The 17,847-nt window shown below is 36.3% G+C and overlaps 1 long non-coding RNA gene across 1 annotated transcript; it reads left to right on the top strand.

Annotated features, from left to right (window-relative positions):
- Positions 1-683: 683 nt before the first annotated feature.
- LOC125115496 (uncharacterized) lies at positions 684-14,135 on the top strand. Its single transcript, XR_007132120.1, has 2 exons — positions 684-1,067; positions 13,862-14,135. It is a non-coding gene; the product is annotated as an uncharacterized LOC125115496 (long non-coding RNA).
- The last annotated feature ends 3,712 nt before the right edge of the window (positions 14,136-17,847 follow it).

A 17,847-nucleotide genomic window follows, 5' to 3' on the forward strand; every position in this document is an offset into this window, starting at 1 on the left:
AGGCCTTTCAGCTAGATGAGGATTTTTCTGCCTGATGGGAGATGAAATTTCATTCTTCTTTTTTATGAATAGGCCCTTGTACCTTCAGTCCCGGTTATGCATTATGAGCCCACTGGAGGGTGTAAGTGGGAAGAAGGGTGTATTTGCTTATGAGGCAAGGGTGGCCCAGGAGAATTTGAAGATTCATAGTCCTTAACTTCATCTATATCTACCAAAATATCCCATTCAATGAGGCATGGTTCCATTGTTTCCTGATAATTGCCTTTCTGTTAGCATAATAGATCTGGTGGATCTGATTTATAATTAGTTCTATGACTCTACAACCTTTACAATCATACTGTGAGCTTGATCACCAGCTATATTTTCTGCAAGAGTATAGGAGAGGGGGTGCCTTCAAAGTTATTCAGAAAACTTTCTGACTCTGCACATTTGTAATTTTATGTTCATATTTTTAATTATTTTGCCTTATCGATATTCTGTGGGACTGTCGAAAGAAACTAATGACTTTAAAATCTTAATTGTCAGAGCAGCTGTGTGTCACAGCCACTTGATCTCTGCAAACTCTCATCTCATGCAACCACAGTGTTAACTTGAATGTTTACAATGCTACAGTATGCCAAGCACTACCGCTACTCTATCTCTCTCGCACTCCCAGCGAAAAGGTTATCCCTGTACTCCTCAAATATATGATGTGCTAATTCCAGAGTCTCGGTTCAAGGAGTCTATTTCCTGGGGCCACTTCTGGTACCAACTAATGTATCAGCAGAGTTTCCAGCAGAAAAGAAATCATTAGATGAGTATTTATTTACAAAGTGATAGATTATAAAAGTTTGCCTGGGGTAAAAGCAAATCACCACAAATAGGGCAGGAATTGGGGCCAACAGCAGTGAGATGTTACCTCTCTTCATGCCAAAGGAGTGAGGAATGGAGCCTGGAAAAAATAAAGTCCCAGACTTATCTAGAAGCCAGAGTACACCAGGTCCTGTTCGTGTAGCCTCTGCCACCCATCTTTGAGGCAGAGGGCAAATGGAAACAGAAGGAGAATGGCTCTGGAGGGTCACCTGCAGGTATGTGATACATGGTATTTCTTTGTATCCTCTTTTTCCTGCCTTGCCCCTAAACCATGCAATCTCACCTTCTCTTTGAACTATCTGGTTTAATTATTTGCTGTCTCCAGTTTCCTGTTTATGTTCACATTTTTGTGACAGTATATTAAAACACACCCTTATGTTTGTGTTTCCTAAAATGTGCTCTGATATTTACATATCCATTCTCATACTCTTGCCCAGGTACAGGCAAATATACACATTCATTTATTTCTCCCTTTTGGTTATAACCAGTGACCGTATCTTGTGTGTCACTGGATTAACACCATAGACGTGTACACAGCTGATATTGTGCACATATTAATTACTTCTTAACTTTGAAAGATGATAATTCATAACTGTACTTGAAATGAAGAATAGTTCTAAAGCATAATACGTCTTCCTTCCCTCTCTCTAGCACAAGCATGCTTTCTTTGATTTAAAACATTCAGTTTTCAGTTTGTTTCATCACCTGGGAGAAGTGCTGGCTTTGAAAATGTAATTTATGAAAGCATAACTTTCAAAAAGTGGCAAGAAAAATTTTTAGGTTTTTCTCATCCCATTACTTCAGTAATGAATTCTGATTTTCTTAATAAGAACAAGTTGTTTTATAAAAATCCCTTTTAATTATTTCAAATTTCTATCTGAAAAGGAGTGGGCTTGTCTACATAATTCTCCAAAGAGTGATCACAATAGACCACACCTAAGCTATCTGAAAAGCCAGGAAAATATATTGACCATCTTGATGTCTAGTTCCAGATAATTTCACCTCTGAACATTTCAAGTGTAACAATAATAAACTAGAAAGTAAACACCCTAAAAAACTATCTTGAAAACATCACTTTATATTTGTAAAATGTTACTGATGTGCAGGCATAGGGAATAAATTCATCGTAACAGTGTTCCAAGCCTGTTCTTATTTTATAACAATTTAAAACTGAGATGGCAATGAGATTTTCAAGCTTTCCAATCTCATAAATCACCATCAGGCATTTTTACCATTGTTTAATGTTTGCTCCCTAGAGAGATCATTATTATTTGGGACATAGAGCGTCTATATCATTTTACAATGTGAAAAGTAAAATATGAACACATTCTTGAAGGTAAGACAGCTTACCTCAAGTCATATCCCATGTCTATGCGAGAGAAATAAATAGAAACTTAGAAATTGTGATCCTTGTTTTTCTAGGGTGGCCACGTTAGACTACCCATATTTTCACTTCATCCTTCAGTGGGATGGATACCTTGTTGATAACTTTGTTGACCCTCTGTAGTCCTCTTCATTGACTTAGCAGTTGGCACAGATATGTCCTTTGTCTACTAGTTAGGTTTTGTGGAGAGTGATTTAAATAATGTTCATTCCAAATCTACATTTGTCAGGTTTCCACCCCTCTCTAGAAGCTGAGATAAAAATCAAAGACTAGGTGAAAACTTAAGTTCATTCCTGTTTTCCAGTTTTGAAAAAGGGGAGTTGAGGGGTAGAATGATTTTATTTTCCCTAGTTAAAAAAAATGGAAGAAAAGGAAAGAAAAATCTTGCTGCTAGCATGTCAGTACCTTAATAATCAATAGGGGACACACCAATAGCTTCAGAACTGAGTATTTTTCTTTCTCTCCAAAAATGTGATTGATATAAGCCTCTGTAGATGCAAAGATGATTTTCAAACTCTCTGCATAAGCCTGACTTAAGATAATTTTAAATAATGAGAACACATGTGATGTTAAAATAGCATTAAATATGAGTTAGAATTTGTTAGTGACAAAGGCCCTTTTAATGATGAATCTGGAGAGGAAATGGTCATTAAAATCTAATCATATGCTTCTAATTGTGATGTAGTAACACTCTCTGCTGAAAGGCAATGTGATCAACTAAAGGAGATTGAGCAATAGTGGAATGGAAAAAGAATTAATAGCAGGCAGGGTAGTTTGAAACTTTTCTGAGGGCTTTTAGGAGAAAACATGTTGTAACCTGTTTTGCACTCGTAACCTAGAAGAACACTGATAGAAATTCGATGAAATAAAAAGTGGCAGAAATGGTTCCAGAAGTGGTGAGAAAGAGCCAGGATAAAAGACGATGGCTTTGCCAGCCACGCTGGCTGAAAGGTAGGTCCAAAAAAGAGATCTCACATTCCAAAGGCCCTCCCTTGACTCCGAGACCCACACTTTTTCCACTGCACCATGCATGTCCAGTAAATGTTGCCTAAGAAAATATTGGCTAAGAGGCCAATTTGGATTCGAAATTGGTTTGTCTGAAGCTAGAATTCACAGTTTTTACCACATCACTCTTCCTGCTCTAAAACCCTTCAGTGGCCTTCCTTTTAAATGTGCTGTGTAAACAAAGCGCATCATTCTTTGGGCATTCCATTGAGACTCCCTCACTCTCACCAGTTTCATCTCCCACTGCTTCCTACAGGAAGGGATCGCTGCATCCAATTCAGTCCATTGTTCAGCCTCTGTGCTCTTCTGCTTCCATATACTGTTACTCTGGAACTTCTCTCAAGTTGTTCCTCCATCTGGAACCCCCTCACTTCTGTCCTCGGTTTATTTCAATCTTACCCAATATTCAATGGTAAAGTAAAAAACGCACCTCTCTGTAGATGTTTTCTAAAGAGCCCAGCCAGTCCCCAGGTCTCATTTCCTTCTCTGGACACCTACAGTACAACCCGTGAAACCACTGATTGAATCTTTATTAGATTCTACTTAGTGTTGTGTGCTATCATTCTTAGAAGGCCTCTACAACAGTGCAAAACCCCAAATCACACCAAAGTGCCTCCATTGTGAAGAATTAAATAAATAAGCTCTCATGCAATGTCACATGTAGCAAATGCACCATACAGCTTATAGAGGGCTTTCACTTACCTCAGCATGAAGTTTTGGATAAACAAGCTCTCAAACTCCCAGACTATAGAGTTTATAGAGGGCTTTCACATATAATATCTTACTTCACAGTACCCTTGGAGGAAGGTCTGACAGATATTATGATCTTTATTTTATAGATGAGGAAGCTAAACTAAGGAATCATGAGTGATTTACTCAAGGTCACACTGACTACAGGGCAGCACGGGGATTTAGAGCCATTTGTTAATGCTCATTTGGCTTAATGGCTTTCTTCTTTCTGTACTTGATCATGTCAATTTTATAGTTTTAAACTTGTGATTCGGAGTTTGGATAGATTATTAAAATGACAGAGGAAAAAAATCTTCATACTAAGAGATCACAGAGATACAAAGCTAATAAACATAATAAAGGCATATGATTAATACTTTAAGTGACTTGGCAATTGTAAAACAAGAGCGAGCATGAAAGAGCTCTTAATGTTGAATTAAATCATGAAGAGTAAGTGTGCCAGAAAGAGCAGTAAGATGAAAGTCTGGGAACTATGGTTCTGAGTTAAGTATGATTTAGGTTTTTTCTTAAATGTTCAATCGTGTACTGCAAGATGAAAGGACATATTATTCAAAATCCATCAAAAATTAGAAAAAAATATGTTCACAAGATTCTGTTGACTAACCTGTTCCAGTGTTGAATTGCTAATATTCTTACCTGCAAGCTCTGAGCAGGCATAGTTCTGAGTATGTTTCATGGATCATCTACTACCTCTTACAACAGAGTTCAGAAATATTATTACCCCAACTTTTCAGAGAAACTGAGATGAGAACAAGCGTTGATATAGGTGAGTTCTTCAACATACACTCCCTCACCCCTAAGCCCAAGCTAAAGTCTGTATAATCACCCTTGGAGTAAGGAAAATCTGAATCCAATGATTTTAGTACACTTTCTGTTAAAGTAAATATATTTGGGCTGCATTGTGCTTCTTAATAACTGTCCATTAGTTTAAAAAATGGGAACATTCCTTGAGTTCTTGCTAAAACTGTATATAACTTCAAGGACTTAATATTTCCCTAGAGAACTTAAAAGTCAAGTTTGGGACAAAGCAGTCTCCAATACAAGCTCTTCTGTGCTTTGCAGTGTCTGCACATCTGTTTGCTGCCACATATGTAAGAAGGGAACACATGTGGCTAAGTTAGGATTGCCAAGTGTCTCTGATTCTGAAAGGCAAGGTTTTAGATGTTTTAGGAGGACATCCTGGTCTCAGTGGTCTTCAGCCTTGTTCAGTTTAACCATAAATGCAGAGGTTAACAATTTTCTGGGAATATAACACAGTTTTTCTGTCTTAAAATAAGTGATTGTCACTCTTGTGGATGATCCATCTTCAAGCATGTTTGTGTTTGTGACCTCCCTTGTGGTACTGGCAGTAAACAGTGAGAGCTAACAAATGGCTGTTTGAAATAACACAGATCCAGGCTTGAATCTCAACCCTTCTTTTTACTGTGTGGTACAGAGATCTGGCTCGTCAGCAGGAATTCCACTCATAGCACCTGCCGTACTGCCCTATGAATCCCAGTATTCCTGGGATGAATTTCACTGTGATACAATTCAAACAATCCTTACCTAGATGGGTCTTTTCGTGAGCTGGGAAAAAATGAACACAAGTACGGTTTTCAACCAGGTGAGCCCCTGCCGGGGAAAAAATATGTATATATAATGGAATACTTTGAACCACATTTAGGCATTCCCCTTTGTAATTAGCCCAAAGCAATGTACTGAACATTAGTAGATGCCTTTAAAAAAAAATGGTGGAATAATTGATTCTGGTATAACCCCTTCTTATGTGGGTTGAGACATGTGGGTCAGTTCTTCCCCTTAAAACCCTAAAGAGCTGATAGTTGAAATTATGGATGTTTAAAACTAACGCTCAAGGAGTTCCTGTTATGACACAGAGGAAACGAATCTGACTAGTATCCATGAGGATGCAGGTAAGATCCCTGGCCTTGCTTAGTGGGTTGGGGATCTAGCGTTGCTGAGAGCTATGGTGTAGGTTGCAGACACAGCTTGAATCCCACATTGCTGTGGCTGTGGTGCAGGCCAGCAGCTGTAGCTTCAATTCGACCTCCAGCCTGGAAACTTCCATGTGCCAGCCCTAAGAAACAATTAATTAATTAATTAAAACTAGGGCTTAAAAAATAAGAGGCTTAGAAATTGTGCTCAGCCTACAGTGAATCCACAATAAAAGGACATGCTAGAAATTGCACTAAATTGAATAATAAATCACAAGTCATCTACTTTCTTACTCTTTTACTTTTGTCTCTTTGATTCTAAATCTTCTACTTATCACCTTTGTTACCTAGAAGAGAGCTGGGTGCTGAACTTTCTGGATGGTGCTATTAGTGGCAGTTCCAATTAGCAAAAATTGTGACTCAAGGTGGCTCTTCCTCCCCTGCTTCTCATCCTTTGCTCTGCTCTCAGTGATAGTTCTGTTACCAATGGTTTCTCTCTAGGCAGCAGTTCCTGTGATAGTTGTTTCCAGCGACAACCCTCTAAACATCTAATGCAATATCTAACACCCTCTAAAATCCTTAGTTTGGTTCTGGATCCCTTTGAAGGTGAAATACTACTGTGATCATCTCTGTAGGGCAGTTTATAACATTTGTTGAACACCTACAATATTGTAAGCATTGCAGAAACAGTAATGAACACTCCAGCTGGAATCTCTGTAATAGGAAGCATGCGGTAGGGTAAGGAGAGGCACTTACCCCGTGAAGCTCTCTAGACAGTTGGGTTCAGTGTTCCCCTAGTAGCATCAGGAAGTTGACCTGTACATCTTTAGAGGCTTTCACAGCCTGGAAGAAGAGTACACTGCCCTAGACTCCTTGTTGCTTAGAGTAGGCTTCTATGCCTAGTCATGATGCCAGGATGCTCCACCTCAAGGTGTTCCAGAGGAAAGCCATTCACTCTCTCCTAGGTAGGTCCAAACCCAGGTTACTAGAAAAGGTGGTGATTCTTCTTCATGTGCTTCAGGATAGATGGCACATACAGAAAAGAAATGCTGGTGTAACTTTGGCTTTCTTTTAGTTTTCCAAGATAGTTATGTAAAATGAATTAATTGGCTTTTCAAAAATGATAAGTACTTAGCCTGTGTTTCAGTCTTCTTCATGAGTCCTACCCAATGCAACCAAAAAAAAAAATTATAAAAGAGGTAATTCACTAATATCTTTCTTTTTGACATTTTGAGTAGAGAAAGGCAAACACAGGGGAGAAGCAATGTTACCCAGTTCCCTTTGATTCAATTGTATTTCTGTGGGCTTACTGTAAATCCTATGGCTTAAGCCTGAGTTACTTGGGTCAAAGTAGTGCTGTTGTCAATTGTCTCCATATAAGTGAAGATCTTATAATTGTTGTCATATTCATTGTCTTCTAAAATTTTAATAACATAAAAAATTATGTACGTATTCAAGAGCGAGCACATAAACCCAAGCAGATTATATATTAAAACAATTCTTCATAGAGTTCCAAAGTAATTTTCTTCACATTACATCGTATGTCACAGCTTATCTTTCTAGTTTTGTTTGTCATATATAGGTCTATTGTTTTACATGCATTGCTTACTTTACAGAGGATGATGGATAGATAGATAGATAGATAGATAGATAGATAGATAGATAGATAGACAGACACACAGGTGGAACTAGTGGCACATACATCAGGCTATATTCTGCTGAATATTTTTATGCATCATTTTTTAAAGCAATAACTCCACGTAAGACATCCAGACTAAGTATGGGAGACCACATTATTGCTAACATCAAAAAGCAATAAAATAAAACTTTCCAAGGTTTTCAGCTTTGAAACTCTTAATGTGGCTAACTAAAAATGATTTCCTGTTTCCAAAAAGGTTTTTTTTTTTTTTTCTGCAAGAAAATCCTCTCTCTGGAAGTATCAGATGTCCTCATAGTTATTTTATATTACTGCCCAGAAGAATCTGGGCAGAAAAAGAAAAGAAAGAAAGTAGGAAAGGCCAACAGAGGACAGGAAACCTCTCTTGGAATTTCAAAGGCAGCAAAATGTGGAATAAGTTAGTTATGCCAAGACATTTTATATAGAAAGCCTGAAGAACTGAGTAGAGAAAAGAAATATTCATATGAATAACCATGTAGTCATTATACATGTAGCTTCATATTATATAAATTAAGCTGAAAAAGGAGAAAACAAAACTTCTTACAAGAGATGTTTAGGAAATATTTAGTACATATAAATGGATGAATAATTAGAAGACAGGAAATTAAGAGTAGCTACTCAAAATGTTCCTAAAATGCCATAGTTCTTGCTATTGCTGCTTTTCTTAATTTTTTTGTATTAAAAATGGGTGTATTAGAGTTTCCAGTGAAATAGAACCTATATATATAACACAATATATATAATTTTAATATAAATTAAAATATATTAATAGTTTAAAATTTTCATAACCTGTACTAGAGTGGAAGGAAATTAATGTAATAATATAGAGGATCTAGAAACCACCACATATATATCAAAATTTAACATATGACAAAGGTACCATCTCAAATGACTGAGAAAGAAAAGCTTATTTAGCATAAAAAACTAACCAACCACTTGAGAAAATAAAAGATCCCTACCTCATGCCATATAGCAAAATAAATTACAAATTTACTGCTATTAAATATTACACATTGAAACCCTGAGATGCTAGAAGAAATATAATGACTATATAATTTTGAGGTGAGATATAGTACTTTAAATCATAAATGATGTATTTATGATATTAGATATACTTTCCAAAACGAACACAAATTTGGTAAGAAGAGTAGCATTGGTTTATATTTTGCAAATCCCTTTAATGTCTGGCTTAATAGAAAACATCTGGATTTTTATATCTGCTCTGCATTCATCTGTTGTGATATCATATGTCATGTAGCTTCTGGAAAACTCCATTGTAAACTTGTGAAGGAATTAAAGTGAAAAAGTCAGATGTATCTTAGTATTGTTATGAAAATAGTTTTGACATTTTAGGCCTCCATGAAAGATCTCTAGACTCCAAGAGGACTCTGAATCATACTTTGGAAACTGCTGTTATAGATTATAATGTTAATCTTTGAATTGATAATATATCTAAGAGACAATTTCATTTGCATTACTCTGTAAAGGATTTATCTGCATTATGTGTAGTTTTCTATAAATTATCAGTTTCCTATCACTCTGGAGTTGCAAAATAGCCTAAGCAATCAAAGATGTACACTCTTTTTGAAATTTATTTTATTACTCAATGAATTTATTACATTTATAGTTGTACAATGATCATCACAATCAAATTTTATAGGATTTCCATCCCACAACACAACCCCAGTGCACCCCCCCACCCCCGAACTGTTTCCTTTGGAAACCATAAGTTTTTCAAAGTCTGTGAGTCAGTATCTGTTCTGCAAAGAAGTACACTCTTAAAGAACAGGATAATCCCTTGCAAGGTATGAAAGGACACCTATAAACCTACAATCTCTTCTGCCCCTTTTTCAATCTATCCTTCTTCCTACCACATGGCATCACTAGCGCTACCACATTAAACATGCTGATGTGCAAAAATGAGTTGGGGAAATTTATGGATGGTAATAAAATGAAAGGAAAGGAAAATTGGAACTCCCTCCAATGTACTTAATGTAGTTACTCCTTTATACTTTCACACTTAGGTTCTCACAAAACTCCTTCCTTCCAGTCCTGTTTTTAAAAAATTACATTTCCCAGAGTTCCTGTCGTGGCTTAGCAGAAATGAATCTGACTAGCGTACATGAGGATGCAGGTTTGATCCCTGGCCTTGCTCAGTGGGTTAAGGATCTGGTGTTGCCGTGAGCTGTAGTGTAAACAGTGAGCTGTGGTGTAGGCAGACTCGGCTCGGATACCGAGTTGCTATGGCTGTGGCGTAGGCTGGTAGCTACAGCTCTGATTCAACCCCTAGCCTGGAAACCTCTATATGCTGTGGGAGTGGCCCTAAAAAAGAGAATAAATAAATAAATAAAAATAAATTCCATTTCCCTAAAGAAATCCTTCTTCATCTTCCTGTTTTGGTCTTTGCCCTTGTTTGGGAACTCTTACCACTTTCTTCAGCAGGTAAATATTTCTTTTTGGTCTTTTTATTATCTGGCAATTTGAAGGATATCTCTAACTTTGGTCAAATGTTTATGAGAATCCCTTTTGTTCAGGAAGTTGAGATGCATTCCTATTACACGATTAAAAGTAAATATGACTACTTCAATCCTGGTTCAGTAAGTACTCCAGAGGAAAGCATAGCTTCTTCTCACCCTAGATCATCTAGTAGTTACCATGGTCAGCCCTAAGATTACAAAGCCAAATCTCAAGTCCAGGATACATTCATGCACACATACACAGGGTGTGTGTGTGTGTGTGTGTGTGTGTGTGTGTGTGTGTGTGTGTGTGTGTGTGAAATATGAGTCTAGGAGGTTATGGCTCAGTGGTAATGAACCTGAATAGTATCCATGAGGATGCAGGTTTGATCCTTGGCCTCACTCGGTGGGTTAAGGATCCGGCATTTCCATCAGCTGTGATATAGGTTGCAGACGTGGCTTGGATCCCGCATTGTTGTGGCTGTGGCGTAGGCTGCAGCTACAGCTCTGATTCCATCCCTTGTCTGCGAACTTCCATGTGCCATGGGTGTGGCCCTAGAAATTAAAAAAAATAATAAAAATAAAAAAGGAAGAAAAAGAAAAGGATATTTTTAAACCTTTTATCTTTACTTTGTCCTGTCCTTCTCAAAACAATAGACTCTATCATTATTATTCTCAGAGCATTTGAACTTTTCATGCCCCAACTTAGCAAAGAATGATTGCAAAGATGTCTTATTAAGTATAAGTGGCTTGGCCTTAGTGTCCCTTCCTGAGAAATAGCAGCTTCAATTAAATTCGTCACGATTTCCTCTTCTAAAAGTATGTGTTTGAAAAGGGAAGAACAGCAGATAGGGAGCACTCCGGTTTAGATATAGTACATGCACAAAAAACACCAACAACATCAACAAGAGTAAGACTGAGCAGATATTTGAAAATTTATCAACATTGCACTACTTTAATTTGCAATTTAAATGATGACAGGAAGGACAAGTCAGTGCATATTCTCATTACCAACAATCCTAAATTATTCATCTTAAATCTGACTTCAGGACAATGGAGCTACTTGCTTCATGTGGTCAGTACAAAACTAGAGTCGTGAGGAGGTCTAAGCATGATTCTAGAGACAGCATGGGGTTCTTAACCTGCTGAGCCACAACAGGAACTTCCGTGAAGCTTTTAGTTTAAATAAGGATTGCCAAACTCTAATCCATGGATCAAATCTGACCCTTTATTGTTTTTATTTTATTTTATTTTTGATTTTTAGGGCCGCACCAGCGGCATATGGCGGTTCCCAGGCTAGGGGTCGAATTGGAGCTGCAGCTGCAAGCCTATACCACAGCCACAACAACTCAGGTTCTGAGCTGTGTCTGTGACCTACATCACAGCTCACAACCACATCGGATCCTTAACCCACTGAATGAAGCCACGAATCAAACCTGCTACCTCATGGCTCCTAGTCGGATTTGTTTCTGCTGCACCACGACAGGAACTCCTGCTGTTTTTATAGTTAGTCTGATGAGCTAAGAATAAGTTTCCTGTTTTTAAATGCTTGAGATTAATCCAAAAGCATAATAATATTTCATGACACATGAAATCAAATTTCAGTATTTATAAATAAAATAATATTGGAACAGCCACAGTCATTTATTTATATTATCTATCATTGCTTTCATGCTGTACTGGCAGTTACGTAGCTGCAACAGAGATGGTGTGTGATACTCTCATCTCTTCACACCCCTATTCCGGGAACTACCAATCACAGCAATGTGATTATAACTCAACCGTGTTTCAAATGCCATGCACATTGCTGTACCACGATATGATTTTATAAATCACCAGTCTATCATGTCGACACAAGAAAAGAGAAAATTGGACTTTGAAATTTATGCTTATAAGGCACATGGAGCATGGGTTATTTTATTATTGAATTAGACGGCAAAGAATGGTGTTTATTATGTAGTCACACTATGACTATGCTAAAATACTACATACAATATGCATCAACATTACCAAGCATTCTATTACAATATTTCCAACTCAGAGAAAAGCAGTGATCAGAAAAATTAGAAAGTGTAATGTGGGGTATTTCTTCATAACAGAATTTCTTCACAAAAATAAAATATTAAAGTGAGACAGCACCAAAGTAACTACCCAGGTTGCTCATTTGTTAGCTAGGCAAGGAAAGACACTTAGCATGGTGAATTAATTGGATCATATTTGATTGCAACAGTTGAGGAATTGTATCTAGAGAAAATTGGCCCGTGTAAGCCTTTTAGCTTTAAAAGACATGGCTTTTATAGCTTTAAGCTATAATATGCCTTTTGGTGGGAGTATTTGTTCAAAGGATTGAGGATGTAGAGAACAACTTCAGTAGTCAATTAAAAATTAAAGGAAATTATGTTTGGTGGTTTTCTTTGGTTCTTGATGAATTAACAGATGTTACCAGTACTTCTCAATTATTATTCATTTGAGAAATCAATGCCGACTTTGTTTTTGACATGATTGAAGAATTAGAGTTTATGGACAGCCTGTGTGGTATAATTACAGGAGAGAATATTTTCCCCCAAAATTGAGGACACTAATTCAGTACAATCTGCAGTGTAATCTGCTAAGATGTGTTACAACTAATGGTGGGAATAAATATGTATGAAGCAGAAAATGTTTTCGTTGGACAAATTTACTAAGCTTGTGAAAATTTCTTGAACAAGAACTTCCCTGAATCGGTATTATTGAATACTGAATAGTTTTGGAAGGTCGTTTTTGCTGCAGCCTTAATAATGTCTCATAATGTGTTGAATCGAAAGTTACAGGCAATATAGAGTTTATATGTGAAGCTTACACTGCAGCAAAGATATTTTGACAATATTTTCTTGGATGACAAATAACTTTAAACTGTCTTACACACATCATGTGCTGGCAAAAGTTAAAACAAGAGTCGAGATTTTTATCCCCATACAAATTTAGAGCAAGTATATCTTTGGAACTCAAACTACAGTTTCAGCAGCATTTTTCAGATCTTGATGCAAGTGAAAAAGAAATTTCATTATTTTAAATCCATTTCACTGTACATTTGAGATGCTTTCACCTAACCTTGGATTTTAAGTTATTAATGTGAGGTATAATGACATGCTAAAAGGCAAATATCAAAGAGGAATCTAACAGAATCCTATTAATGTATTTCACGTTTTAAATATGATTACAATCATACACTGGTGTATTGATAACAGTATCTGGCAGTATTATCTCTGTGAAAAGACATTTTGAAAGATGAAATACAGAAAATCTCATTACAGATAGCATTAACAGATGAATATTTGTATTGATATATATATATATATATATATATTTTTTTTTTGCCCGCACATGCTGTGCAGGGAAATGCCTGGGCCAGCAACTGAACCTGTGCCACAGCCACACCAGATCCTTAACCCACTCTACCACAAGGGGACTCCGGTAATTGATTTGGATGATAGGGAACAATACTTTGAACTCCAGTGAGGCAAAATGTAATACCCCTCCCTTAAAAAAGAAAAGTCCTTTTTTTTTTTCCCATTTATAGTCCTATATTACAAAATATTATTTTGTAGTCCTCAAAATAATTTGACTACTGGAGTACTTACTCAACTACTATCATTATGTTTGCATTTCATCAATTAAAAGTATGTAGAAATTTGTTATCTTTCTCTTCGTGTAAGTACCTACATACTATTAATGTAATAATAAAAGATTTATTATCTGCAATTTACAGAAAAATTTTGCTGACATCTGATTTAAATGAAGTAATTTTGAATTCTGTTTTCACCAGCAAAATGCAGAAAAAACTGATAGCAGGAAGAAAGAGCTGGAGGCCACAGACCACGAGATTGGGATGGTCACTGCCTAGAGGACTGCTCAAAGAGATTGGCTGCAAAGGGTCATAGCTGAGGTTTTCTTCTCCCAAAAGAGAGCAGAGGCTACCATAAGGATTAATTCTCTTATTTTCAGAAATAACCAGAGGTCTTTGTGTATCTTTGATCACAAGAAAGGACTGGACCAATGTTAAGTTTTTTAATTTGCACAAATAAAGAAATGAAACCTTATTTTATTTCCAAATTTTTCTAAAACCAGACATGGCTTATTCATACATAGAAATTCTGAAGGGTGTCCACCAATATGTTAATATTGGTTCTCTATGGGTCAGGGGGGATTATAGGTTATTTTATTATTTTCTTTAATCTTTTTTCCCTGATCTTTCAACAGTAGATTCTTGTTATTTTACTCTTTCACTCATCTTTATCATTTTCCCCCATGATATTTCAACAGAGATTATATTTTATTTTAAAATTAATACTTAAAAAATACTCCATTATAAAGTATTTTCTTATTTATTAATGTTCCAAAATCATCCTAGGAGAGGACAAATTTTTACTATTTATGAACAAAAAGTTGAAAGAAAGATTACTTATGAACAAAAAGTTGAAAGAAAGAAGGATCAGTAAGCTAGCTCTCTTGTTTCTCCTGTAAACATTTTCTTTTATTTTATTCCTTCAAGAAAATAAATTTAAAAAAAAATTAAAGGAATGTCCACATACAGACTAGGAAATAATGTTCTTATGTAACCAAATACATCATTAACAAATGCAGAAGTTACCATCGTTGCTAAAAGAAATATGAGCTTTTTTTCTTGGAAAAAAAAAAGTATATTTAAGACAGTCTAGACAAAAGGTATTAACAGACTTCTTGCCACGACATTTTTAAAAAAACCTTTTTAGATGTTCCCTTCAGGCACAGTGGGTTAAGGAAGGATCCAGTGTTGTCCTACAGCAGCTTCAATTGCTGCTGTGGTGAGGGTTTGATCCCTGGCCTGGCACATGCTGCAGGCATGGTCAAAAAAAAAGCAACAACAAAAAAACTTAAAATAGAATTAAAACGTTATTTTTGTGTGCATTGGTAAAAATTGCTTTTTTTTTAAAAAAAAAAAAGTAATCTATTTACATTTTCCCAACTTGTTCTTGTTCACAGCCCTCACAGTTTTGAATTCCTCTTAGATTATGAGTTAATGATGTGCCAACTGTCTTTCCCATGTTAATACAGTCATGTGTACATATCTCTGAGCCTGAGAACACATCAGGTTCTGGAAGAAGTTGTCGTAGAGACCCTGCAGCACGGCCAGGTTAACCACACTGTCACACTCACGGATACTGAGACACCATCACTTTCCTTCCCGTGACTTTCTGTTTTTTTCAGTAGAGTTATATATTTAGAAGGAAACTATATGTTTTTCTAAACAGAAGTTTGTGTTTGTTTATTCTGTTGACATAGAGAACACTTAGAAATTTTGAATAATTTCATTGCTAAGAGATGACATTGACCAATGTGAGTATCATTGTAGATGCCTATAATAAATTGCATGTTTAAAATCACGAGTTTACTTTTTCTGAAACTAAGGTCAACTCTTCATGTCTTCTTACTAGCCTGCAGTATTTTCAAATAGAAATAAAGAAGATGTGGAGAAAATCAGAACAGGACTATTCAAAGTTTTTCACTTCATTTCCCAACATCTTAAAAAGAAAACAGACTTTGTACAGACCAGCGTGAAAAGATTATGTCTGTTCTTAGCCAGGCCAGGGAAATAACAGCTTTTCATTTAGTACTTGTTTGCAAGTTTATCATCCAAAAGATAATATTTACCAGTCCTAAAGTCTTCAAAGATAAGGAGGATAAAGGAAGATTTTTTAATAATAATTTCTTTAGATTTTATGTGAAGAGAGCACAGACTCACCAATGGTTCTTTTTGTCAGCAAACCTCTGGGAGGTACATTAGGATTAAGGTGGGCTTTGAACTAATGTGTTCAAACATGGAGTTTGCTTATGTACGAAAAAAAAAAAAAAAAGATCAAGTCAAAGCTAGTCTTTATCACTTGTCTAGCACTCAATCATGTGCCCTCCATGGAAAGCTGTTTGTTTCACCCACAAAGTATTTGCTTTGCTTTACCTTACAGAAGTATGAGATGAGCATTCAAAATAGCCTGTCTTCCTTCATTTTCTTGGCTTTATAATGTTAAAAAAGTAGCTCACTTTTTGAAAAAGCATAATTTTTAGAGTTCCCTGGTGGCTCAGTGGGTCACTACTGTGACTCTGGGTATGGCTGCAGCACCAGTTTGATCACTGGCCTGGGAACTTCCATATGCCATGGGTGCAATAAAAAAAATAAACATAAAATAAAAATTACATTTTATGTCATTACTCTATAAATTGTCTTTCCTGTTAATAATAAAACCACATAATAATCACAGAGAGAAGGTTTTCCTGAGGATGAGAAATACGCAGCAAATTCCACTTGTTTATTCAGTATTTTGCTTCGCTTCATAAAATACCTAAAGACATTTGGCTTATCCAGTTATTATTTCTTTTAAGGAAGGGTAGTTTATGGAATATGGAGTTTAGTATTTATACTAAATAGTAAAAAGAAGGTTATAAACCTTGAGTCCAGTTTAGCTTCCAATTTAAAATCATCGCTTTTAAAAAACTTTGAGATCAAAGTTACCATTGTGGGAGCAGCATACCCAGCTAGCAGGAAAGGCAGTAAAAGAAATGAGAAGGAAGGACCGAGGACCCCCTTTCCTAGGGCACAGTTTGTTCAGCAGAGTCAAGGGGGAGAGGGCTATAAAGCTAATAATCTGAATCCCTGGTAGCAGAAATTTGCTTGGCAAAGTTTTCCTCCAAACCAGAACAGATAAAGGCTTCCCCTTTATTTCTATCTGTATCTACTAAATCCTGGTGGTCCTTCCTTAAGAATTTCCTTTGGACACATTGATTAAATATATAAATGTACTGTTTAGTCCATGGATAAATGAACAAATGAGTGAAAGAATGAGGCACAGCCATGAAAACTCTTTTCTTTTGACTTAATATCTCTCAGATGAGATGCTGTATCCTGATTTCTGGAGATCTGTCCAAACACAACAAAGTCAGTGGGTGGGCCCAACACTCAGCATTTAATTCTGCAAAAGGGAGATGATTGGAGTCAAGCTCAGTATCGAGGCCTTCAATTAAAGGACAAGAAGGCATTTTGAAAAATTAGGATAAAAGAGAATATTGAAACTTACAATCTAGTCAGTAAACAGAGTTTATCCCTAAAACACGAAACATCATGTCTTCCTGGTGACTTGACTCCATTGTAAGGGGCACTCCCTGGGGGCTTGAGCTTCCCCCAGAAACTTTCTAGGTGACCCTGATTATGTCTGTGGGCCTGCATGTGCCCTTAAGGGGACATAATGTGGCAGGAGGGTGGAGAAGAAAAAGACAAGAGACACAAGGCAGAAACCAACCAAATGCATCTAACTTCAGGCACTCTTCTTGTCTTCAGTATATTCTAGACTATATTTTAAAATTATGATGTCATTATTATTATTATACCTTATAATTTGTTAAGCACCCACAGAATTTATGTTGGCATATAAAAATCTTTTTTTTTCCTTTGACACACAACTGATTTGTTGACCATTTGACCACACACAAACTGCTGAGTAGCAATTCTTTTTTAAAGATCTTGAACTATCTTCTACTCAGCTGAAAGTAAGAAGAAATAGAGAATCTTACAAAAACTTGATAATACTTTCATATGTGTGGAGATAACTCAGCTTTATGCCCAAATGTGTGGGTGCTTGTCACAGTCAAGCCTTGTTTTTTTTCTCTTTATTTTTTATTGTATCAGTTACAGAAAATTGTTCAACCTCCAGGCAGAACCTGGATATTTCATATTTCTCTCAGCTGGAAATTAGAAAAAGGAGCACACATATACTATATGAA

Source organism: Phacochoerus africanus, chromosome 2, assembly GCF_016906955.1.
Source record: "Phacochoerus africanus isolate WHEZ1 chromosome 2, ROS_Pafr_v1, whole genome shotgun sequence".
Lineage (NCBI taxonomy): Eukaryota > Metazoa > Chordata > Mammalia > Artiodactyla > Suidae > Phacochoerus > Phacochoerus africanus.